Here is a 14,430-nt window from a genome sequence, read left to right on the forward strand (position 1 = left end):
CCAACGGTTATGACGTTCTATTTCGTCCTAACTGCACTAAAGCCCAGTGTAATTATGACGGAATAGAACGGCGTTAAAGGGACAGATCACAGTAATGTTCACACAGTGAAACCTTAAAGGGCAGCTTGGCACCTGCTCACACAGTCTTAAATGGGCAGGTTTACACAAACGTTAGTGGGTAAACTCACACCACATATAGTCTTAACCTTTTAACACCGTTCTGCCGTTCTATTCCATCATAATTACACTGGGCTTTAGAGCCGTTATGACGAAATAGAACGTCATAGCAAACGGCTGTCCTGAAGCCTTCTGCGCTGGATTTGATCACAGTCTGGTGGGCGCTCCTAGGGTTATAGGGACGCCCCCCAGACCCGATCCATTAATTGAAATCTCGCAATCGTGTTCCGATGTAGACACTTTAACCCTGGCAGTAAAGGGTTAAAGGGAGCAATAACAGTGTGCATCCGCATGCAACGCACACAGCCTTAAAGGGATACTCTCTCTTAAAGGGACAGGGGTGCCTGCACACACACAGCACTAACAGCCTTTAATGGGACAACTTGCACCACACACAGCATTAAAGGAACAGCTCACACCATGCACACCCAGCGCAGCCTTAAAGGGCAGCTCACCACATGCTCACAGTCTTAAAGGGGCAGGCACAAACCTTTAGTGGGTAAACTCACACCACATGTACAGGCTTAAAGGGAGCGATAACAGTATGCATTCGCATGCAATGCACACACAGCCTTAAAGGGACCCTCTGTCTTAAAGGGACAGGGGCACGTGCACACACATACACACAGAGCACTCACAGCCTTTAAAGGGACAAATTACACCACACGCACACAGCCTTAAAGGAACAGCTCACACCATGCACAGTCTTTAAGGGACAGGCACACAGACTTTTAGACAAACCAAAATGCACAATGCCTTAAAGTGAATATCAATTTTGATGCTAAAGTGCCCGGTTTTTAAAAATTCGATTAAAAACAGGGGCACTTTAATTCATCAAAATTTTTACATTTCACTCCTGTTGTGAAAAAACCTTACCTTTTAATCTTGACAGCAGCTCCAGCTTCCTCCGGTCGTTGCAAGCCATTTCTGACGTCAGAAATGATGGACAGGTCATTCTCCAATTACGGCTTCCCCCGGGGGAATCAGTGTCTGATTCAACTCCGTGATTGGAGGAAGCCGGATTCCTCATTTTAGACCCAGGAAGAGGCTTTGCGACGGGTGGAGGAAGCTGGAGCTGCTGTGAAGATTAAAAGATGAGTTTTTTCTCTCAACAGGAGGGAAATGTACATTTTGATGAATTAAAGTGCCCCTGTTTTTAATCACATTTTTAAAAACCGGGCACTTTAGCATCAAAATTGACATTCACTTTAAAGGAGCACTCGGTCTTTAAGTGACAGACACAAAAACAGCCTTAAAAGGGTCTGCTCACACCACACGCAGACAGTTTTAATGGTACAGGTGCACAAACACAGCCTTACAGGCACAGATCACATTATGCTTGCACAGTCTTAAAGGCACAGACAAACTCACACAGTAAACTTTTCTCTTTGTCTAAACAGATATGGAATGTTAGAGATATTTTAGATGGGGTTTGACTCTTCAGTTGTAATGAAGATGCACTATAACTTACTTCTTAATGTAGCACTGAGATTCGAATACCTCGCGCTCCAGCCACCCACTTCAAAAGTAATATGTTTGTTGAGCTAACAGTTTGAACTGTTCTCCAATCTGTGCTTTACAACAAAAGTGTTTTATGTCTAGAGCGCTGATTATTTCAAACCGTTAGCTCGAAAAAAAATAATTTTAAAGTGGGCGGGCCATAGCACAGGGTATTTGAATTTAAGCGCTAGTTATAGCGTATAATCATTACAACGGAAGAGTTTAAACTCCATCTAAAATATCTCTAACATTCCTGATCTGTTTAGACAAAGGGAAAAGCTTACTATCACTTTAAGAACTGTCTGTATTGTGTGAGGTACGTGCCTTTAAAAATGTGCTAGCGCAATGTTCTACCTTTAAGGCTGTGTGTGCTCTGTTTGTGCACCTGTGGTGTGAGCTGCCCCTTTAAAGGCTGTGTTTGTGTCTGTCACTTTAAAACTGAGTGCCTCTTTAAGGCTTTGTGCATTTGGGTGTGCTTAAAAGCCTGTGTGCCTTTCCCTTAAATACTGTGCATCGTGTGAGCTGTTTCTTTTAAGGCTGTGTGCGTGTGGTGCAAGTTGTCCCTTTAAGGCTGTGAGTGTTGTGTGTGTAGGTGCCCCTGTCCCTTTAATACAGTGACCCTTTAAGGCTGTGTGTGCATTGTATGTGGATGCATACTGTTATCGCTTCCTTTAAGACCGTGCGTGTGGTGTGAGTTTACCCACTAAAGGTTGTGTTACCTTCCCCTTTAAGACTGTGTGAGCATGCGGCGAGCTGCCCTTTAAGGCTGCGCTGTGTGTGCATGGTGTATGCTGTTCCTTTAACGCTGTGTGCATGTGATGCAAGTTGTCCCTTTAAAGGCTGTGAGTGTTGTGTGCAGGTGCCCCTGTCCCTTTAAGACAGAGCATCCCTTTAAGGCTGGGTGTGTTGCTTGTGGGTGCATACTATTATCACTCCCTTTAAGTTTGTGTGTGTCTGCCCCTTTAAGACTGTGTGAGCAGGCCGAGCTGCCCTTTAAGGCTATGTTGGGTGCGCATGGTGTGAGCTGTTCCTTTAACGCTGTGTGCATGTGATGCAGTGGCGTATTTAGGTTTTGTGCTGCCTTAGGCAACTAAAATTCTGCTGCCCCCCCCCCCTTACCTGTGACGTGACCTTTTTTTCCATGACATTTCCAAAGTAAATGTTCTTGTTGAAGTGTGCTTGTGTTTATATATGCGTGCGTGTTTGCGTGTGTAGTGCAGTGTACGTGTGTAGTGAGTGTGTCTAGTGGAACAAAAAAAAAAATATCTGCTAAGCTAGGCTAGTGCCTTGTTTGCCTAGGCCAAAATATGCCCCTGGTGTGGTGCAAGTTGTCCCTTTAAAGGCAGTGAGTGCTGTGTGTACATGTCCCTGTCCCTTTAAGACAAAGTGTCCCGTTAAGGCTGCATGCGGATGCATACTGTTATCGATCCCTTTAAGACCGTGCATGTGGTGTGACTTTACCCACTAAAGGTTGTGTGTGCCTGCCCTTTTAAGACTGTGAGCATGCGGTGAGCTGCCCTTTTAAGGCTGCGCTGGGTGTGCATGGTGTGAGCTGTTCCTTTAATGCTGTGTGTTTGTGGTGCAAGTTGTCCTATTAAAGGCTGTGAGTGCTGTGTGTATGCAGGTGCCCCTGTCCCTGTAAGAAAGAGTATCCCTTTAAGACTGTGTGCGTTGCATGCGGATGCACACTGTTATTGCTCCTTTTAAGACTATATGTGGTGTGAGTTTACCCACTAACGTTTGTGTGTGCCTGCCCCTTTAAGACTGTGTGAGCAGGTGCCAAGCTGCTGTGTGAAAATTACTGTGATCTGTCCCTTTAAGACTGTGTGTGTGTGGTGCTAGTTGACCCTTTAAATGCTGTGTGGGTTTTTGCCTGTCCCTTTAAGACTGTGTGACCAGGCGGTGAGCTGCCCTTTAAGTTTGTGCTGTGTGATCATTATTTTCTCAGCAGGTTGTACTTTTGGTACTGACAGAGCTGCTTTAAGGGCTCCATGTACTAAGCCGTCAATTCATCCGTCATTTTAGACGCGGATAAACTCGCCGTTACTCGCCGCGGGCGAAATGGTGTCCGCTGTCACTATGTACTAATAATCCCCCAATAAATAGACAAGTCTAGCCCGCCGCGAGCAGTGGCGGATTATTGATAAATTTGACGTCTCGCTCGCCGCGACTAAGCTGATGTACTTTTAACTTTCAGTTGAATTGTCTGGCCAATTATTAACACGTGACATGCAAGGTGTCACGAACATCATAGTAGTCGCGGGAATAGAATTTTGCTCCTATAAAAGTTCAACTTATCTAAACAACTTTATTATTGTTCTAAATTTTTTGAAGAGTGATAACAGAGCGTTATTTTTGTAATATTTATTTACAATTTGGATATGGCTTCATCTGGATCTGATAATATATAAATATTAATATAAAAATAATTATAAAGATTGACAACTATACAATACAAATTTAAAATATAGATTACTCTTTAATTACAGTCGACAAATTTGGCGCAATTTATGTACATGGAAATGAGAGACAAATTAGACGCCAGTTATGCTGTACAATGCTGATATTACTGCCTTTTATATATGTCTAGACTGGCGTCTAGATTGACTTTCCTATTGTTTTGTACCTTGCCCGCCACCTAAAAGGTGGCGAGGCAAAAATAACGAGGTGGGAGCGGAAATTGTAGCGAGCGGACAAATAGATTTTTTAGTACATTCGTTTTTGGCGAGTTGGTGGTCAAATGTGTCTAATTACAGTGAAAAATGGAGAGGTAGCGAGGTTTGGCGGATAAGTACGCTCGCAATTTTAAAGATGCGAGTTTGAACATAGTTGACGACTTTGTACATATCAGTTTGCGAGTTTTGACGCGAGATTTGTTGCGGGTAGCTCGCTGACTGCTTAGTACATGGAGCCCTAAGTGTCTGTGTACAGTAAACAGTTACAAATGTATAAAAGCCTGCAGAAATAAAATAAAAACATGTAGACTGAGGGTTTGATACAATGTATCCATGTAGGTGAGCAGAGCTGGCTGGGGTAAGTCTATGGGGAAAACAGGGACTTTATACCCCAAAAGATGGCTCCCCTTTTTGTTACTGGAGACACAAACACTGCAGTATTGTTGGTAGCCGTCATCTGAATCGCCATACCAATTTTCGAAGTAAAATAATGCGATATGGCCGAGAAAATAATTTAGAACGCTAAACTCAGATTTTACCAAAAAAAATTCTGTTAATTTTTTAAAATTACATTTAGGGTAAATAAAATGCAACTGTCTCCCATGTTTTTCGCTTTTATAGTTGCAGAAATTAACGGGACGATAAGCGTTAAATATTTTATTAATTGGGCTAGATTTATCATAATACTGGCGGGCATCCTCCCTCCTATCCGCCCTGCATCCCCTCTGGCAGACAGCAAACCGCTTCCAGCATTTATCATTGCACACGTGTGCTCTTGTGCAACCTTGCCCACTCACAGTCAATTACTCGCGGGCAGAGTGCAACCCTGCCCACATGCAGCCAATCACGTGTGGGCAGGGACTGCTAGTCTCCACGATCAGAAGGGTCCGGGGAGATTGATATCTGCAATATTATAGGGGGGAGAATATGGCTTTGAAGCAGCAGTCTGTTGACCTCCATTCTTAAATCTTGACTGCAGGCTCACTTGTGCGAACTTGCAGCAGATGGGGCTGAAACCCCTTGATAAATCTTTGCCATTATATACTTAATTTGCGCATTAACTATTACAATAAACTATAAATCAACTTTATGCTCGTTTGTTCACGCATTCAGAATATGTCCGTACAGACATGCTGGCATAAGGGCTGCCATCTGTCCACCACAAAAAATAAAGAACAACATATTGGTGGCAGGGCATTGCTGGTAGGTTGGGTCACACAATGGTTGTGCCCTTTAGGGCTTGATGATATAAAGATCTACGCACAGATGAGATGATATAAAAAATTCTCCAGCACTGCGAGATCCCTAGTGAAATTCAATTTTGCTATACTTCTCCAAGGGATGTAAGCGATAAAAGGCTTACGGAGGTCATCGTCAGGTGAAGTTGCAAAAACTATTCTTAAAACAGCACAATCAAAACCCTTGTAATATATTTGATAAAAATATCTAAGCCCTTATCTGACAAGTGTTCCCTTTCTGCCCTATATAGTTCTCTTTTGTCTGTTGTAATGGAGTTGTGCCTTACCACGAAATCCCCAAATCCTCTGACAGTCCTCCCTACATCCCTGTTTAGCTTCTTCCTTACTCTGTACACAGCCCTGGCTGAACTTATATATCGCCACCTTATTCTACCGATCACGGCCAATGTTCTAATTCACCCTATGTTACAAAATGGATGAAAAAAGAGGGCGCTGAAAAGCCAGATATAACCAACACATTTATTCTGTTAACATATAGTGAAATAGAAAAATAAGTAAAAATCTACATATGTCTAAAATTCATAAAATAAAACAAAACAAGCAGATATCAGGGACGTCTTCCTTAATAAGATAATATATACTTTTAAGGAGTATAACCTAGATTATTATTATACTATCTTATTAAGGGAGACGTCCCTGATATCTGCTTGTTTGGTTTTATTTTATGAATTTTACACATATGTAGATTTTTACTTCTTTTTCTATTTGACTATATGTTAGCAGAATAAATGTGTTGGTTATATCTGGCTTTTCAGCGCCCTCTTTTTTCATCCATTTTGTTACATTATCTTAGTCCATCCTAAGGGAGGTGGTCTGAGAGTGGCAAGTAATAACCTTTAGGCTAAGCGCTGTATTTATATTTTGTTGTACTAATTCGCCCTATATCAGACTGGATAATCTTAGTGAAGTCTAATGCAGGGAGAAGCCCCAAATTATTACCCCCCAAGTGGGTAATTATAATGTTGGGCTTGCCCCATTTTCTGTGGGCCTCGATCAGGGCCCAGGGCAAGTCCTGCTAGAATATACCCCTCTACCCTATCAACCTAATGGATGCCTGAGAAGGAGACCAACTCAAATTTTGACCACCGATCAGGGCCATCGCTCTAATTGAAGACCACTGGACAGGAGTGCCCGAAATCTACACTCTATCTTATCTCTGTGTTATGCCTGGCAAACATGTTAAACCATTAACCACTGAACTGAATAGACCATGGATCTAGAAGCTATCTGAATACCCCCCCAACTGTTACTGGTCCCCCACAACCGGCCGCATATAGATTTTATACCTACTCGACTGCCATCAGCCAATGTAGCAAAAGCCACCACTAGAGCATCCATCTGCTGCTGTTCTTGTTGCTGCGCCTATTCTAAATTAATTTTGGGCTATTCTGGTTGGGTCAAGCCCGATTTTACTAGCTGTCCTTGCCAAAACCTGGCAAAACTGGAAAGATGACAAAATTATGCCATGCTCCTGCACTGAAAACTGCACTGGCCCCTCGGCCACCAGGCCCAACATTTCTGCACCAATCTAACCGGGCAACAGGCACTGCTGTCTTGAGCCTTCAGTGTCAGTCAGACCCTTCTTTCCCTTTCCCTTCTTGGTTGTTTTTTGACTTAGGAATGTACTGCAATACCGTTTTTTTGTAATGCTGTATGTGTTGCTCCAGGACACCTCCCTTGCCCCGACATCTTTGGAGGGGGAAACTAATTTCCCCTTTTCTCAAAGCCCCAAAATATGTCAGCGTGAATGCTGCCTTAAAGGGACACTGTAACCAAAATTTTTCTTTCGTGATTCAGATTGAGCATGAAATTTTAAGCAACTTTCTACTTTACTCCTATTATCAAATTTTCTTCATTCTCTTGGCATCTTTATTTGAAATGCAAGAATGTAAGTTTAGATGCCGGCCCATTTTTGGTGAACAACCTGGGTTGTCCTTGCTGATTGGTGGATAAATTCACCCACCAATAAAAAAAGTGCTGTCCAGAGTACTGAAACCAAAAAAAAGCTTAGATGCCTTCTTTTTCAAATAATGATAGCAAGAGAACGAAGAAAAATTGATAATAGGAGTAAAATAGAAAGTTGCTTAAAATTGCATGCTCTTTCTGAATTACAAGAGAAAATGTTTTGGGTTCAGTGTCCCTTTAAACAGAGACGCCTCAAAGTTTTACCTGCAAACCTCGGAACTGCTCTATACAATGTTTTGTAAATGGCTCCCTGACGTCGGGCCTCCTAGTCTTGCTACACCCCCAAAATTTTACTATATGACAAGCTAAGAAATGCCTGTTGGGTCCCTATGCCCCAAAACCTTGTAAAACAAAAATATTGCCACCATCCTGCTGTGTATGACACTCTGCTTTGCTCTGTTGCTCTACAAAGTAGCCAACTAAACAAGCAACATTATCTGATAGGCCGACATTATGTTGACCCTTTTCTCACCGCAAATCTGTTTCAATGCTCTCCGCAGTCTAGTGTAAGAATTCCTGGTGGATGTGGCCAGGGAAGTCCTTACTAAAGCTGCTAAAGAAAGGCTGGACATGTCAAACACACTGTAGTAGCTCCTGGGGCTAATCTCCTAAACGTCTGCAATTAAAACGTGACAGCACTTCCGTTAACAGGTTGTTCACACCAGGCACATGCCTAGCCCGGCAGTGAATTTTTTTTCCAATCAGTGCAACACTAAAAAGAACACATTACAACACTGGAGGAGGCTGATTGTCTGTTCATTATGAGTTCCGGCCTTCAAATCTCTTAAAAAGGGAACTTTATTATTTTATAGCAGGGTCCAAAGTTTAAAAGAGTAACAACGCTTCAGGCCTACAATCAGTCTAAGGGCTGATTGTAGGCCCGAAACCTTGTCACTGTTTTACTCTTTAGACCCTAACATTAAATAATAAAGTCCCTTTGGAGGCTGGAGCTCATCTTTATTTGCTGGTATATGATTTGGAGTAGGATGACCCAAAGTTCTGTGCTCTATACAGATTGCTATTTTCCAACAACTTGATTTTGAATCTGTTAATTGAGTGCACTACGCTAAGATTGTCCATCCAAAATACCACTTAGTGAAAACAGAGCCAGGGTCCCCACAGTTCTGCTTTCAAAATTATTATTAAAATTGAAAAGCTCCAGCAGGGTAAGATTTCTCTAGAGGCCCGCATCTTGCCAAGCAGGTGGCCAGGGACCTGCGCTCCTCTCACCCTGAAAGTAGATCACAAAACCGCATGAGCCATGGTTCCTGTGTCTTATCTCCAGCAATCGGCACTCCAAATGCAAGCATTAATAACCTAATTTCATCCATAAGCCTATTGCATTGGTTTGAGTTTTGTGGCCCTACTAACAGGAAGATGTCAAGGTAATTGTTGATTGCCCCAGACCTCACTGCCTTGTATACCACCCAGTATATGCTGAAGGTTTCAAAGAAAGAGCAAGATATAGAGCAATCCATGGGCAGACAACTATCAACGTAGAATTTGCCTTTATATTTGAGCTCCATTAGATGGAATGAGGCTGGATGAACATACATTTTCACAATCCAGGCACCTCTCCCCACCCTCCTCACCAAGTCAAGGGCCCCATCAAAAGATTGATAGTTGACCAAACTGACATCTGGGTTAATGGCGTTGTTGACTAACCCATCTTTGGGGTAAGAAAGGTACTAAATTTGACAAAATGTACCCTCTTGCTTCTTTGGTACCCCACCCTTTTTGCAGCATTTCTCCTGAAAGGTCCAACACTTGCGGCCTTTTCTTTTATTTATTTTTTAACACCCTACCATCCGCTGCCTCTACCAAAGCCAATGGAGACGGAGAATGCTCTGGCCCCATATTCAGCCAAAGCTGCTTTTCCGTAGCTCCAAATGTTAAGTTTAGTTTGCCAGTCATTTTTCTCCAAAATTCAGTCATAGTATCCCTAAATTGGCTTTAGATCCATGTATTTTAGTATAGCGTGGGCCTTGTCTGAGTATTTCCCTAATAGCACGAAGCCAGCACCCAAAAGCAGCGCAACCATTGGTCAAAAGTGTCTGGGGGTTTAACCTTATTGGGATCCGCCTCATTGGAACTGTGCTCACGCTTCCTTTATGCCTCCACCAGGGACGTCCAGTCAGGGGAGGCAGAGCCTCAGCCGTCAGACAGCCTAGCCTGCCTACTTCTGGTCTCTCAGGCAAGTTTCAGCCTTCACCCAGTTTATTCTGCACTGCAGGCAGGGGGCCCTGGTTCTTAAGGACTTGTCCCTCTCTGCTTCACTCTCTAGACCATCTTCCCATCCTTCACTCCCTCTCCCTCAGGATTAGAAAGGCCAGCAGTGCCACAATATTTACATCTGGCCTGCATATACTATGCATGTCACTCACTGTCACTACCAGTCCCGAACCGGAATACAGGCCAGGAGGTAAATACCTTGGTGATGGTTGATCTCAGCTCCCCTTGTTCGCTTATATTGCTGCTGGTGACGGACTGTCAGTACTTCAGGCTTCCCACTTGCTCTTCCCTAATGTTTACTTAGGTAGTAGAGCTGAAACAACTTATCGTTAACGATTTTCATTATCGATTAGTTGTTGTTCTATGAGCCCGTATGGCACTGCTGCACCATCTTACTCCTCCCCTATCCCACTGTGTGCAGACTTGTTTTCGCAACAGTGCCACTGCCTCCCTCCCACCTAGGGAAATCATTGTCACTCTAATTTTATTGGGCTTGTCAGCTTTTACGAGTTCTGGTTGTTTATAGGACCGCCATGTCCATGAAGCAGGCTGGAAATAACCGAATGCCCGGTGGAGGTAGTGTCCCTGCGGCTGAAGGAGGAAGACAGAATATGGGCAGGTAGGTGACATTCAGGGTAGACCTGTTAATAAAAAAGGGGCATTGCGAAGGGCAGTGGGTCAGTGGAATAGACCGCAGGGCATTTCTGGCCTTAACATCGGAGCTAGTTGGCCGCAGGCAGTTATGCCATTGTAGGCCTTTCTGGTGCTGAAGGTAAAACCTGACAAGACGTGACCCTCAAGTATATACTTGTTTGAGATTAAGACCGCTGCTCCTTAACTTGTCTGCCACCTCTGAGGAGGCGGACAGCAATCAGCCTGATCAGATACGATCGGGTTAATTGACATCCCCTGCTAGTGGCCGATTGGCTGTGAATGTGCAGGGCTGGCATTGCACTAGCATTTCACAAGGAATGCTTGTGCAATGATAAATGCCGGCAGCGTATGCTTTCGGCATTTATCGATGTTCGCTCGCACTTTGATAATTCTGCCCTATATTGTAAGAGTAAAGTTATTGCAGCTTTGGATCTTATGGGGAGGTACTAAATTATTGCCATCTTTTATTACAAAGTATGGGCAAATCATGTTAGAAACACTCATTAGGAAAATATGACTCATTGTATGCCGAAGATGTGGTTTGCAAAAAGATGTAGAATCACAGCTGACATTTTTGTGTAATGTGCTTCCGACTCCGCTGTAAACCTACTGGTCACCTGGGGGATTCTTCATAATGCTTTGCAGTCCCATCAGCCAAGGGGTTAACAGAGGTGGCTGAACCATGAAAGTGTTGCTGATGTAACACAGCATGCTTCCTAGATGCTAATTTCCTCTCACACAGGCTAGCAATTCTTTGCTGCTGGCAGACTAAAAGAATAATTTGCAATGCTCGCCAAGACAGACAGGGTGTTTATACCGGCTGCACAACTGTTTGTTTGTTTGCTTTGTTCTGTGTTGTCTCCTGGATTCTCTGATGCTTTTGCTACCCTGGACACTTTTTCACCTTCTACGATATGAGTCAGTGTAAAGAATTTCCTAATGAGAGTTCGCTAGTTGCACTGTCATACTATTGATAAAGTGACTGAAATTAAATGTATACATAATGATAATTTAGAAATATATTGCACAGAGACCATTTTATAGCCCTGCTATAGTTCCTATGACAGCATTATAATAGCTCCAGTCTATGAGGCCCATTTATCAAGCTCCGGATGGAGCTTGAGGGCCGTGTTTCTGGCGAGTCTTCAGACTCACCAGAAACAGCAGTTATGAAGCAGTGGTCTAAAGACCGCTGCTCAATAACCTGTCCGCCTGCTCTGAGCAGGCGGACAGAGATCGCCGGAATTCAACCCAATCGAGTACGATCGGGTTGATTGACACCCCCTGCTGGCGGCCATTGGCCGTGAGTCTGCAGGGGGCAGCGTTGCACCAGCAGCTCACAAGAGCTGCTGGTGCAATGCTGAATACGGAGAGCGTATTACTCTCCGCATTCAGCGAGGTATGTCGGACCTAATCCGCACTGTCGGATCAGGTCCGACATACCTTTGATAAATATCCCCCTATATTGGAGTCTGCACTAACTAGTTTGGATGCCGTGTCACCCTTTCTTGTGATGCACACAATGATAAGTCACATACAGCATGATGCTTAACGTTAGATCAGTAGATAACATTTTTTTTTATTGAAAATGTAGTTAATTCGGAAACAGGCAGAAAATTGACAAGCCAGGTAAACATTTTTTAGGCTACCAGTTTTTTTATTTTGTGTATTTATTTTTGGTATTATATACATAAAAATGGATTATCTATCTTTTTAAACAATACATTTTGGTGTAGACCTTCTTTTAGGTAATTTTTTTTATCCAATTAATCGATTAAATGAAAAAATAATTGGCCATAATAGCATTAATATAAACATTGCAACATAAGCATTTCATTTTCATTGTCTGACCTTAGATAACTATACAATTTCTGCTTTTGATGAATACTGGAATAGGAGGGTGCAGTAACAAGCAGGTGGTTTGTGTGGATGGGGCTATTTAAGGCAAGGATGGACAACTCCGGTCAGAGTTTTAGGGGTTTCTGGGAAAGTTTTGGGAGGTCCAAGAATTTTTTCATAAGGAAACTATGACAGAAATATGCTAGAAAAAGAGAAAGGGTAGAAATTAGGCAAGAGCTCCTATTTTAGGATTTTTCTACAAATTCATTTACTATTTGGAGCTATTTTGCTGAGACTATCTTACAAGTCACACAACTTACATAACCTATGCCTCCCATTGGCTACCTGGTATTATGTGCTACTGCTGTTAGCCAATAGGCAGACAGCACAGTTAGACCAATCAGGGAAGAGGAGTTGCAGCTTGCAGGAGGAAGAGCTTTTTAACATTTAGCACTGAGAATGTAGGAAGTACTGAGGGGGTGGTGAATTTAAGCTACCTATATTGGGTTCATATGTGTGTTTCTCTGGTTCTGATGCTAGCTATGTAATCACCAGCCACTGACCTTACCGCACATCACTGCTCTGACCCAATAGGTAGACAGCACAGTTAGACCAATCAGGGAAGAAGGGATGCAGTTGCAGCTTGCAGGAAGAAGAGCTTTTTAACATTTAGCACTGAGAATGTATGATGTACTGAGTGGGTGGTAAATTTAAACTACCTCTATTGGGTTCATATGTCTGTTTATCTGACTCTGTGATACTGGCCATTGCTTCACCAACCACTGACCTCACCGTACATCAATGGCCTCCACTTAAGCTTCAAAAGTATTAACATAGCCCCCTTCTTGAATTTCCCTATTACAATAGGTTTAAGGTGTGCATGGAGGGAATGTATCAAACAGGGATACAAATCCACTTAGATCGCAACCCTACAACTACTGTTGCCCTGTGCTGGCTGAGTAACTGCATTACCCCTGGCAAGCTGTCCTTCTGCGTGTGACCTAGTTCCCTGACCTGAAATCATTTTCTTTAGCACAAGGAACATCCGCTTCTGACCCTTGCCCACCAAACCTGAATCACTATCATATCCTGAGTCTGAGGAACAGTCAGTATAAGTCATGCGGTCATGTACAAAAAAATGAAACTTCACATTGTGCATTGTCACCAACAACTACCGAATTGTCGCCGACTCCCCAGATTCTGATGAAACAATGGGTTTGTCCTCAGATGCACCACTATCTTCATTGGCCATTGCTGCTTCTGCGTTTCTTTCAGCAGTTCATCTGCACCAAACCTCTGTAGCAGGATTCTGCAATGCTCCCATTCTTGTAGCCTTCTGCAATACAGAGAACATTTTTTGAGCCCTGCAAACCAAGGGATGGAGAGGTTCAAGAGGATACCTATCATGGACTGAATGCTCCTTCCTGCCAATGACACCCCCTTCCTGACCTGTAGAGGTAACCCCTGGAAAAACATTTACACTCATACCTGTTGTCATTCACACTAGTGGAAAAATTAATCAAACTTTATCCATTAAGACCATAAGGATTCTCATTCACACCAATTGCTGAATTTCTGTGCCCTATCTCAGCCACACCAGTAGAAGATGGAGTATTGACAGCCTGGGCTTCACCGCCCCATTTGTTCTTAGCAAATGGCTAAGTCCCCTAATTCATGTATTTCACACCAATTTGTATTGGAATCAGACACAAATGTTCCCTTTTATCAAGAGACAGCATTGTTTCTAGATTGATGCTATTTCCTTCCCAAGGCCACTCAGATTGTTACCTTGAGGCCCTCTGTCCAGCCTTCCGTGCCTGTTGCTTCCCTGCTGCTGATGTGGACTATTGTGCCTCCAGTGCTGTGGATGTGGAACTTCTTTATAATGAAAAAAATGCGCTATCAATGCCCTTTGGATTGACCATCTGCCTGGCTGTTAAATTAGCATTCGTTGCTCTGGGACCCCCTCACTTGGGGCCCTCTGTCCTGTGGTCTGCACCCGGTGCTTACCTGCTGGTGTGGACCGCCTTGACTCCACTCTCACAAATGTGTTTTCTTTCTGCTGCTGCCCGCCGCCTCTTGAGGTCCTTGTTGTTTCAGTAAGGGCGGAAGTACTAAGCCGCGGAGTC

The sequence above is a fragment of the Bombina bombina genome, chromosome 4 (assembly GCF_027579735.1).
Source record: "Bombina bombina isolate aBomBom1 chromosome 4, aBomBom1.pri, whole genome shotgun sequence".
NCBI lineage: Eukaryota > Metazoa > Chordata > Amphibia > Anura > Bombinatoridae > Bombina > Bombina bombina.